Consider the following 12183-nt stretch of genomic DNA (forward strand, 5'->3'; position numbering starts at 1 on the left):
GCTCACCTTGGGCGTGGTGCTGTTGTCGTCTGTCAGTGTTACGGCAGTGTTCAGTGATGAAAAGAAAATGCTGCCCTTTGTTATACTTGCCAGACATTCTTCATGCTGAAAAAATGGCCCTACAGCAACACTTCTAACTGCTTTCTGAGAAAACTACCTGTTGATTAGAGAATGAATTGGAGTAATGCTGTGGTGTGTGGAAGGAGGGAAATGAGCTGGGCATGTTCACTGATAAAGTGATTTATGTAACTGCTGTCAGAGCAGGATTTATGTCACTGCTGTCAGATCTACAGAATTATGCCATCTACAATAATCTTATGATCCTTTTTCTATCCATTCAAACACAGACTTGTGTATCAGTTATTGAAAGCATTTGTTAACTACCTTTCCAGTGATGAACAAAAAGCTTAAACAAATAAAACTATGCCCCCAATCTGGCAAAGTGTTTTCCTTTCCTCACCAACACTGAGCAAACAACAGAGACAGGGTTTATGGAATACATTCTCTGAAAAGATACTAGAGGGAGAGGTCCCTGACTCTGAAAATATATTAATATTAGTATTATTACTATATTCGTATTATCCTGCTTTCTCTCTCTAAAAAAGACTCAAAGCAGCTTACAATAAAACCAATAAAATACATTTTAAAGCCTAAAAATATGCCAACATTAAAATAGAATTCAATATTAACAGTATTTTAATGGTTAAAACCCTTCAAACCAATTAAGAGTTTAAAATGAGGGAAAGATCCCTGGAGGCTTTTAGCTGGTCCCAGAGTCTGGGAAAGTTAGTTGATTTGAAAATGCTGGGAGCTGCCATGCCCAAACTAGCAACTTTTCTAAGCTGTGATGAAGCCTTGTCATGGCTTGGCTCCTGATTTCCTAACTAGATTAGTAGTAGTGGTAACAGCAATATTCCCAAGTATTTTAAGATAATTTGCAATAGTGATATATTATATCCCAGTGGAAATAACTGGAAATCAAACAATCAAATATAGCCCAGCCCTGATTAGTCAATACATTTGTAACCTTTCAGAACTAGGTTTAATTCTCTTTTAATTAATGGACTGGGGAAATTTTATGCTCTATGACTAGTTACAGGATCAAAGAAAAAGCAGCCTTAAAAAGAAGGGACGTAGAGTTTCCTTGTAAATCTCTTTCTCACACACACACAGAGCAAAACAAATGTATGTCTGGAAGCCTGGCAACTCTCTCAACTCTGAGTTGGCCACTTCAAAGGACATGTCTGCCTGGATTTCTTTATAGTCAAGATTCTGAAAATAATTCATCATTGGAATAAAATAATTCACTGTTGGAAGGCATCCTGCTGGCACTACTTTGCTAGATTAGGTGATGGTGGCAGGGAGGAAAAAGGCATAGATGCCAGGGCCATGAAAGAAATGAGGCCATGGAGAAATAGACTACCTCCTCTCACCACTGTCTGTTTTCCTTCACCACTGCTGTGTAACCTTGTGAAAATACTTAACTAATAGTAAATAGTACTTACAGGATCCTGGACAAAATTGGTTATAGTATAGGTTGCATATTACACGAAAGGTCTATTCCAGGATCCTTTGTGTAATGTGACTTTTGCGTATAATCTAGAACCAGGGCCGGCCCAAGGTAATTTTCAAGTGTAAGTGAACAGAATTTTGGCGCCCCCCCCAAAACAATCGGATATCGAATTGTTGGCAGTTGTGAGGCTACCCTGAGTCCTCTTCAGGGTGAGAAGGGCGGGACACAAGTATGGGAAATAAATAAATAAATAAATAAAACCAGGACAGTAAAAAAAGAACACTCAAAAACAGGGGAATTCCAGACATGAAACAATCAGGGCCAGCTAACACCACCCAACAAAGATTCCCTCAGGCAGGAAGCAGCCAGCTATGAATATGTGAGGGACATTCAATGCTAATCAAGGTGGCCAACTGCAACATTCACACTTGCCTCAACCTCACAACCTCTGAGGATGCCTGCCATAGATGTGGGTGAAATGTCAGGAGAGAATGCTTCTGGAGCATGGCCAGACAGCCCAGAAAATGCACAGCAACTCAATAATGATAATGATAATTTTATTTCTTACCCGCTCAAGACGGTTGACAACATTGCTAGAACACATAATAATTTAAAAACACTCCGTAAAATATACATATGGAAACATATTTCCATAAAATACACAAAACAAAAAGGAGCCCCGGTAGCAAAGTGTGTTAAAGCACTGAGCTGCTGAACTTGCAGACCGAAAGGTCCCAGGTTCAAATCCCGGGAGCGAAATGAGCGCCCGCTGTTAGCTCCAGCTTTTGCCAACCTAGTAGTTCGAAAACATGCCAATGTGAGTAGATCAATAGGTACCACTTCCGGCGGGAAGGTAACGGTGCTCCATGCAGTCATGCTGGCCACATGACCTTGGAGGTGTCTACGGACAACACTGGCTCTTTGGCTTAGAAATGGAGATGAGCACCAACCCCCAGAGTCAGACATGACTGGACTTAACGTCAGGGGAAACCTTTACCTTTACCTTACACAAAACAAAAATTAGACATAGAGTGGAAGTTTAAACAATATCATGAAAAGGGCGAGAAATCTGCCCCTCTCCATATGATATGAATCAGGGGTCCCCAAACTAAGGCCCGGGGGCCGGATGCGGCCCATCGAAGCCATTTATCCAGCCCCACGGCACAAGGGCAGAAGGGGGTTGGGCTAAGTAACCCAAGGGGTCTCTTCTTCTCTTACAACCATTATTATTATTATTATTATTATTATTATTATTATTATTATTATTATTAATATTGAGGCTGGGTGGCCATCTATCAGGGATGCTTTGCTTGTGCTTTTGGTGCACAGAGACAGAAGGTAGTTGGACTAAATGGCCCAAGGGGTCTCTTCCAATCCTATTATTATTATTATTATTATTATTATTATTAAGGCTGGGTGGCCATCTATCAGGGATGCTTTGCTTGTGCTTTTGGTGCACACAGGCAGAAGGGGGTTGAACTAAATGGCCCAAGGGGTCTCTTCCAATCCTATTATTATTATTATTATTATTATTATTATTATTATTATTATTATTGAGGCTGGGTGGCCATCTATCAGGGATGCTTTGCTTGTGCTTTTGGTGCACACAGGCAGAAGGGGGTTGGACTAAATGGCCCAAGGGGTCTCTTCCAAACCTCTTTCTTCTTCTTCTTCTTCTTCTTCTTCTTCTTCTTCTTCTTCTTCTTCTTCACATTGACGCTGGGTGGTCATCTGTCAGGGGTGCTTTGTTTGTGCTTTCGATGCACAAAGCAGAAGGGGATTGGACTCAATGGCCCAAAGGGTGTCTTCCAACCCTCTTTTTTATTGTTATTGTTATTATTTATTTATTTATTTAGATATTTATTTATTATTGCTCGGTGGCCAACTATAGTCTGGCCCTCCAACGGTCCGAAGGATCGTGAACTGGCCCCCTGTTTAAAAAGTTTGGGGACCCCTGGTATGAATAAAGAAATCCACTGGACTTAACTGGCACTTGTATCTTTATTTCTCCATTGGAAGAAGTGAGGCACCGTGGAATTAACATAGTTTGACTCCACTTTCACTGCCACGGCTCAATGCTATGGAATCCTGGGAGTTATAGTTCGGTGAGGCATCTAAACTATTTGGCAGAGAAGGTTTAAAGACCTTATAAAACTACAATTCCCAGGGTTTCATAGCATTGAGCCATGGCAATGAAATTGGAGTCAAACTGCATTAATTCCAAAGTGCAGCTGCCCTTTGGTGAGATATATGCATCCCTCTGAAGTACACCACTACAATATACACTACAATATACTCTTAGGCCCTTTCTGTATTGCCATATAAAATGCAGGTTATCTGCTTTGAACTGGATTATATGGGAGTGTAGACTCAGATAACCCAGTTCAAGGCAGATAATGTGGATTATCTGCGTTGATAATCTGAATTATATGGTTATGTAGAAGAACCCATACCCTGCCATATAAAATCCAGACTATCTGCTCTGAACTGGATTATATGGCTGTATGGATGCATGTAATCCGGTTCAGTGCATATGACCTGGATTATCTGCCTTCATAATCTCAATTATATGGTTATGTAGAAGAACCCATATCCTGCCATATAAAATCCAGACTATCTGCTCTGAACTGGATTATATGGCTGTGTGGATGCATATAATCTGGTTCAAAGCAGAAAATGTGGATTATCTGCCTTGATAATCTGTCTTCTATGGCTGTGAAGAAGGGGCCTTAGGAAACTATAAATCCTAGGAGTAGGCCCACATGTTCCAGCTTCTGGAACATGGCCAGGCAGCTGAAAAACCTGCAGCAACCCAGCCTCAGGCCCCTCCATTTCCCCCTCAGTTGCCAAGTTGGCCCAGGCCTGCCCTGGAGACATGCCTGGCGAAATGCTGGGAACAGGGACGGGTTCCTACCTGCCCCGTCTTCATGGCTGAGAGGGTCCCCAAGGAGGTGCATGGCAGGGGCACAGGCCTGCTCGACCTGCCAGAGCTCCTTCCAGCCATGGAGGGCTGCCGGGCGTTGCGGGAGGAATCCAGGAAGGGTGCAGGTGGAGCAGCAGGCCCAGAGGCCTGGCCTCAGGTCTTGTTCAGGGGCAAGAGGGCTGCAAGGGCGAGAGGGCCGAGTGCGAGAGAGGCGTGAGTGGGCCGAGTGCGAGAGGGGCGTGAGTGGGCCGAGTGCGAGAGAGGCGTGACTGGGCCGAGTGCGAGAGGGGCGTGAGTGGGCCGAGTGAGAGAGATGCGTGAGTGGGCCGAGTGCAAGAGGGGTGTGAGTGGGCCGAGTGAGAGAGAGGCACGAGTGGGCCGAGTGAGAGAGAGGTGCGAGTGGGCCGAGTGCGAGAGAGGCGTGAGTGGGCCGAGTGCGAGAGGGGCGTGAGTGGGCCGAGTGAGAGAGAGGCGCAAGTGGGCCGAGTGAGAGAGAGGCGCGAGTGGGCCGAGTGCGAGAGGGGCGTGAGTGGGCCGAGTGAGAGAGATGCGTGAGTGGGCCGAGTGCGAGAGGGGCGTGAGTGGGCCGAGTGCGAGAGAGGCGTGAGTGGGCCGAGTGCGAGAGGGGCGTGAGTGGGCCGAGTGAGAGAGATGCGTGAGTGGGCCGAGTGCGAGAGGGGAGTGAGTGGGCCGAGTGAGAGAGAGGCGCGAGTGGGCCGAGTGCGAGAGGGGCGTGAGTGGGCCGAGTGCGAGAGAGGCGTGAGTGGGCCGAGTGCGAGAGGGGCGTGAGTGGGCCGAGTGAGAGAGATGCGTGAGTGGGCCGAGTGCGAGAGGGGAGTGAGTGGGCCGAGTGCGAGAGAGGCGTGAGTGGGCCGAGTGCGAGAGGGGCATGAGTGGGACGAGTGAGAGAGAGGCGTGAGTGGGCCGAGTGCAAGAGGGGTGTGAGTGGGCCGAGTGAGAGAGAGGCGCGAGTGGGCCGAGTGAGAGAGAGGTGCGAGTGGGCTGAGTGCGAGAGAGGCGTGAGTGGGCCAAGTGCGAGAGGGGCGTGAGTGGGCCGAGTGAGAGAGATGCGTGAGTGGGCCGAGTGCGAGAGGGGCGCGAGTGGGCCGAGTGAGAGAGATGCGTGAGTGGGCCGAGTGTGAGAGAGGCGTGAGTGGGCCGAGTGCGAGAGGGGCGCGATTGAGCAGAGTGCGAGAGGGCCGCGAGTGGGACGAGTGCGAGAGATGCGCGAGTGGGCCGAGGAGTGCGAGAGGGAGCCTCAACAGCGCCCCCCTTGACGTGCGCCCGAAGCGGCCGCTTAAACGGCCTCCATTGTTGGACCGGCCCTGTCTAGAACTCTATTTTGTTTTGGTAAGTTAAAGCTCCACTCTGAGGAAAGCATTGTTGGTACTCACAAGTAGAACTCTAAAAAGGAATTGATTTTCCCAGGCTAGTAAATAGGGGTGCTTGCAGGGACTGAAAACTGTCTTGGGGCAGGGCTTTGGATATCGTACAAGGAGGTACAATAAGGCTCTAAATAGGTTCCTGCACAACATCTCTAAAAAGGCATGCACATGTGTAAGACAAGGTTGTGCATTCATACGACATGAACAGAATTCCAGCCATATATCAATGTTGAGATCAAATTTTCTTTTAAACCAGTTTCTTTAAAAGAAGCTATACTGGGCTGGGGATGAGAGTGCTATTGCTGCTGCTGCTGCTGCTCTCTCTCTCTCTCTCTCTTCCCCCACCCAACCAGATTCTCTTCTTCCTCTTACAAGGGGACAGCTGCTTTGATATAGTAAGTCAAAAACTTTTCCTTGCATAGATATATGGTGACCTTGATCTGCTAAAGCATCATGAATTTGGTGTCTGCTGTCATGCAACTCATAATGACAAAGCAAAGGCCCCATCGCAAAGGGCAGGGGGAGGAGAAAGACACAAAGCAGACTCTAAGAGAGAAACATAATTTCTTAAGATGTGTGTTTTGATCCCACTTTATTTATTTTTAATGGATGTCCTTCCTTTCATTTAATGAAGGACTCTCAAGTACAAGCCAGAATTTGGGAAAACTACTTTTTTGAACTACAACTTCCAGAATTCTACTGCCAACAAATTCTGGCTCTCACGTTGAATTATTGTATATGCAATTGAAAACATTTGATATCCTTTTATCATGTCCTTTGTTTACTCCTTTTTGCATTGTGTTTGAATAGCCTGTCAGCCACAGAGCCCAATATGGCAGAGGAGAACAGATACATTTGATGAAGGCTCTGGGGATATAGGACTAAATCGTTAGTCATTTGCTAGAGGATATTTTGGGAAGTCTTGTTCCTTATAAATGTTTGGTTAAACAATCCAGCTAAAGGAGACCCACTGAATCAATAGGAATTTGATAAATTGGTTCTTACATAACCTCCATTGATGAAACCGGTCTGTTTTCATTGGAACCAACAGTTGGGTTTAGGATATATTGTAAAGAATTCATGGGATTTAGAAAAGTTACTGATCTAGGTTCTTATGTCATGCTTGGGAGCTCATCTGTGCTGTTAATTTAAGACTTGCTGTTTAAGAAATGGAGAAATTTGTACTTAATGCAACATATCTCAAAAACTACAGATCCCACAGTTCTTGTGCAAAGTAGAGGAAGTAGAGGTCTTAAAATCAGCAAGAACCTGGGATAAAAGGGGTGGCAAGATGACGCTCACAAAAAATGCACGCTGAATTGGATGAAAACAAAAGTTTTAAAAGTCCTCTTTAAATTTGCAATTGGCTGAAAATGTGTTGCTACAGAGGACTGTATATCCCTGCAGTCAAAGCCACGAGACTTGGTTGCCATACACTGGTGTAGACTGCTCTTATCCTCATTTTATTATTCTCAAACAGCTGATGAGAGGTATAAACAAATGAAGCCAAAAACACACAGGTGGCTAAATGGAAGCACGAGAGGACAAAAATTACCATGAGAACTCTCTCCAACCATTTCTTTGTTCTCATGTTTATGAAATTAAGCAGATCTTTAAATTGCATAGTGGGCAGCAGCATGGCAGGCAAGTGACCCCAAGGGAAACAGGGTTCAAGAGGGCAAACTTAAAGGTGGAGGGAGGGTGAGGAAAGATCATGACAAAAAAAATCTGTTTGTGTGCACATTCTTATATCTGCACCAGAGCTTATGAGGTCCAACACATTTCAGAGAGTCAATAAGAAAAAAATTAAAAGAAATTTTTCTGGTGGATGTCCTACATCAATTTTGCAAAATCTGCTATAACCAAGCTTTTCAGGATGCCCGAGGACCATTTCCCGGGATTGAGTGCTTTGTGTTTGGACTTTCCTTAAGGTACCATGATATTTTGCCCCATTTCTTTGTCCCAGATTAAGAGGCTGACTGGAAGGTCCCAGAGATAGCTGTCAGAAGGGACAGACTGCCATGACAGTAAAGTGATTGACTACAGGGAGGGTGGAATCAAGAGCCTTACCAGGCCAAAAGAAATCTCACATCTATTTCATAGCTAACAGAACTGTCTACAAGTACAAATTAGAAAGCCAGGAATAAGAGAAAATTAAGCAAAGGGGAGTAAAAATTATGTTGTCTAGTGTGTCAACCTTCCAGACAAGTCGTTCAAATGATGATACGTAATTCATTATTTTGGATAGAACAAGACCAGAAGAAGATATTCTCCATATTCACAGGCTCTGTATTCACTTTTTCAGCTACCCATAGCTTGATTTTTAAGAAATATTCCAATATTTAAAGCTTTCTAAAACATACTACCACAGTTCTATAGATCTTACTGAGTTTTCTCTCTAGGTGAACTGCAGTCAAAACTTTCTTATACATTTGACGGAATTGAAAGCTTACATAGCAAATTATGCTTTCTGTAATAGACCCCAGTATTATCAATCACATCATTATTACCACCTCTTTAATCTTTCATCTCATGCATTGCAAGTTGTAATCGTGAAGAGTTCCCTTTGGGCTTTTTTCATATTCCTGAGCACTCATTTATGCATGCAAATGCTGAAACCTGTCTTGGTAACTTGAGTTCAATATTTTAAATCTGTGTAATTCTATTATGTTAGCAAAGCTGGTTCGTATGTACTGACTCACACTGTCAAGCTAAATCCTTTGGGATCACCTTTGCTTTCTGCTTAGCTATAGTTTGATCTCAGATTGTAACAAGAGGTTCGGCTCAGACTCTTGAGTCATCATGGGATTGTGGCAACAATATTTTATAAAATGATAGGGTCGTTTCTCATGGTTGCTAGAAAATTTCTTGCAGTTTGTTGTGTGTTAACCCTTGCCTGTCAATGAAATGTGCTTGAAAACAACACAAAAACGACTCCTTTTTTTTTAGATTTCTGAATATATGTCTAAGGCCCATCTACACTGCCACGTAAGGCAGTTTGAACTGCATTGTATGATCTGTGTAAACTCATATAATGCAGATTGAACTGTATTGAACACTTCTTTATAATCCAGTTCAATCTGCATTATAATGGCAGTGTAGATGGGGCCCAAATGAGACCACTATGTTAGTCTTTTCAGCATAAAAAAGATAAAGGAATCTCCTAACATCTGTAATTGTAATTGGGAAGAAAAAAATGACTATGAGGCTCTCCACATATGGAAAAAAAAGTCTATGAAAGTCCCAGGTTTTGTCTTGTTCAAACTGATTATACTTTGGAGACCCTCCACATGTTATTTTCTTTACCCTACACTATTTCCTAGCAACTCTCAACATTACTGAGGATTTTTTCTTCTGGGTTGTTGTATGTCTTTCGGACTGTGTGGCCATGTTCCAGAAGTATTCTCTCCTGACGTTTCGCCCACATCTATGACAGGCATCCTCAGAGGCTGTGAGGCATGGATAAACTGGGCAAGGAAGGAAAAAATATATATCTGTGGAGAGTCCAGAGTGTGACAAGAGTCCTTTGTCAGTTGGAAGCCAGTGTTAATGTTTCAGTTAATCACCCTAATTAGCATTGGAAAGGTTTGTCTCTTGCCAGGGGGGCATCCTTTGTTAAAAGGCATTAGCCGTCCTTGGGGCTCCTCTGCAGGAGTCTACCGGATACCATGCAGCTGTGGACATGTATACATAGGGACCACCAAACGCAGCGCACAAACACGAGTCAAAGAACATGAAAGGCACTGCAGACTAATTCAACCAGAGAAATCAGCCATAGCAGAGCACTTGATGAACCAACCTGGACACAGTATATTATTTGAGAACACAGAAATGCTTGACCACTCCAACAACTATCATGTCAGAGTACACAGAGAAGCCATTGAAATCCACAAGCATGTGGACAACTTCAACAGAAAGGAGGAGGAAACAATGAAAATGAACAAAATCTGGCTACCAGTATTAAAAAACTCAATAATCAAAACAGTAGATGGGAAGCAACACTCTGAGGGCAGAAGAGCCCCAAGGACAGCTACTGCCTCTTAACAAAGGATGCCCCCCTGGCAAGAAACAAACCTTTCCAATGCTAATTAGGGTGATTAACTGAAACATTAACACTGGCTTCCAACTGACAAAGGACTCTTGTCACACCCTGGACTCTCCACAGATATATATTTTTCCTTCCTTGTCCAGTTTATCCATTCCTCACAGTCTCTGAGGATGCCTGCCATAGATGTGGGCGAAACATCAGGAGAGAATACTTCTGGAACATGGCCACATAGCCCGAAAGACATACAACAACCCTGTGATCCCGGCCATGAAAGCCTTCGACAACACATTTTTTCTTCTGTTTCATAGTTTACATTGACCCAGTATTTTATGAAATGAATACTATCTGATTGTATTCTGAAAATAGTTTAGATGGCACCACTAATAAACATCTATTGTTTACAGAATAGAGATCAAGAGAGGAAGAAAGGAATGTTTGCACCAAAACAAAATGATCCTAATGTTTAATGAGTGGATATTGCTATAGTGCTTTAGCACTTTAGCTGTGACTTCTGATAATAATAAAGAAGGTTCAATAGAAATACCATATTTCATTGCATAATAGTTGTCACTTCATAATAGTTGCATGCCTTTTCTTGGGTGCCAAAAATAGTAATTTTGAATAGTCACACCCCCATTTGAGGCTGATCCTCCCTCCCTCCCTCCCTTCTTTCTCTGAAGGCAAGGCAGTTTAAAATACATAATTCAAATAGACATCATGATCCAGGCAGCAGTGGCATGTATTCCCTCTTTGTGCTCATGTTAAATGAGGTAATCTGGCCAGGACTTGTGTTGAACTAAAGTTCCCGCTCCAACCAAAGCTTCATCCTGGCAAGAAACAGGCACTTGGCCTACGTGCTGTAGAGTCTTCCACTGGAAAGTGGGCAAGAGCTTAAATGCCCACAAGCCATTGGCACTCCTGATCCATAACATTGTGTCAAACATCATCCAGGGAGAGAGAACCGGCTTCAAGGCTAAAGTGGCATCTCCATCAGGCACAGCCTCTCTTCTCTGTTCTGATTTTCTTTCATTATCTGAGGCAGTGGTAACTTTTTAGGCTGCGTGACTTTGGAAGATCATACATTTTAGCTAAAACTCTTGTGACTAACCAAATACTCCTTGTTATTAATAAATACATTTATTGCATGCAGTCAAAAGACCAGGACATGACAGTAAATAAATCTTTCACAAAAGAACTTTCCAACCATGGTAGAGCACACTCTATACACATTAGAACCCAAGCTTATCCTTTCAAGATTTGTCAAAAGGACTGGGTTTTTTAATTGTCGAATTAACATACTTTCTCCTCTCTTAATATTTTCAAAATTATTTTTATATATCCTATCATATGTCACAGGAATTTCATGATAGTATACAGTTCAAGCATACTAAAATCATACTAGAGTGCAACAGCAGCATCTCCCTATATGGCCCAAAGGATGTATGAGCCAAGCAAACAAGTTGAGACAAGTACAGAGCATGTCCCAACCTCAGGAAACCATGAGAGATTCTATCATGGCAAAAGCTTCTGCTTGCTGCCAGAAGAATAATGCAGCATCATAAGCAGCAAAAGCTCTCAAAAGGACATGCTCAGGTGACAGTGGAGTTTCTGGTGACACCTCCTGGGAAGAGTTCTCATCTGTAGCTGAGGATTGATGAAAGCTGGGGCCACATGTCCTGGTTGGCTGATTTAGACCCTGAAAAGGAGAACCAGATGAATGGCCAAACCTTTGACTAAGATTCTATACTGGAAAGCACTTATGATCCATCACCTCTACTTTTGAGAATACTTTTGACAATAAAGAATAAAAGGCTCATAGGACAACAGGAGTAAATCTTAGATGAGCGAAGTGTGGATATCTTATCTTAGTTTAAACCTGAAATTCAGGATGAAGGGGGTAAAAGCGTAAAATAAGGAAGAGGCAGAACACTATTTCAATAGCTGGTTGGTTACACCTTTTATATATAGATGGTTCAAGCTGCTTATCCAATTAAGGCTGGCAGTGTGAGAATGCTCTGGCTTCACAAGTTGATTGTGGCAGAATGGCCATTGATTATGAAGCGGTGTTTCATAAATGGCTATTTTATAGCTTGAGGCTCCTTGGGACATTCTCAATGGCAAGCTCTGGTTAGTCAGATTGATCTCCAAGTTACAAACAAGATTGGTTCTATAGGTTTGTTCTTAAGTTGAATTTGTATATAAGTGAGAACAAGTACATTTTTATATGTAACTCCAGCCAAATATAGATACTTTTAAGCTTTGGATAGCACAGGGAAGGGTTAACACCCCTGTGGGGTTTGTTATGCTGTCTGTG

The 12183-nt window shown here is 43.3% G+C and overlaps 1 protein-coding gene across 2 annotated transcripts in view; it reads left to right on the forward strand.

The window, feature by feature from the left end:
• The window catches only part of adrb2 (adrenoceptor beta 2), a 95281-nt gene that overhangs the window by 45478 nt on the left and 37620 nt on the right, over nucleotides 1–12183 (forward strand). The window lies entirely within an intron of this gene.

This window comes from Anolis carolinensis, chromosome 2 (genome assembly GCF_035594765.1).
Source record: "Anolis carolinensis isolate JA03-04 chromosome 2, rAnoCar3.1.pri, whole genome shotgun sequence".
NCBI classification, from domain to species: Eukaryota; Metazoa; Chordata; class Lepidosauria; order Squamata; family Dactyloidae; genus Anolis; species Anolis carolinensis.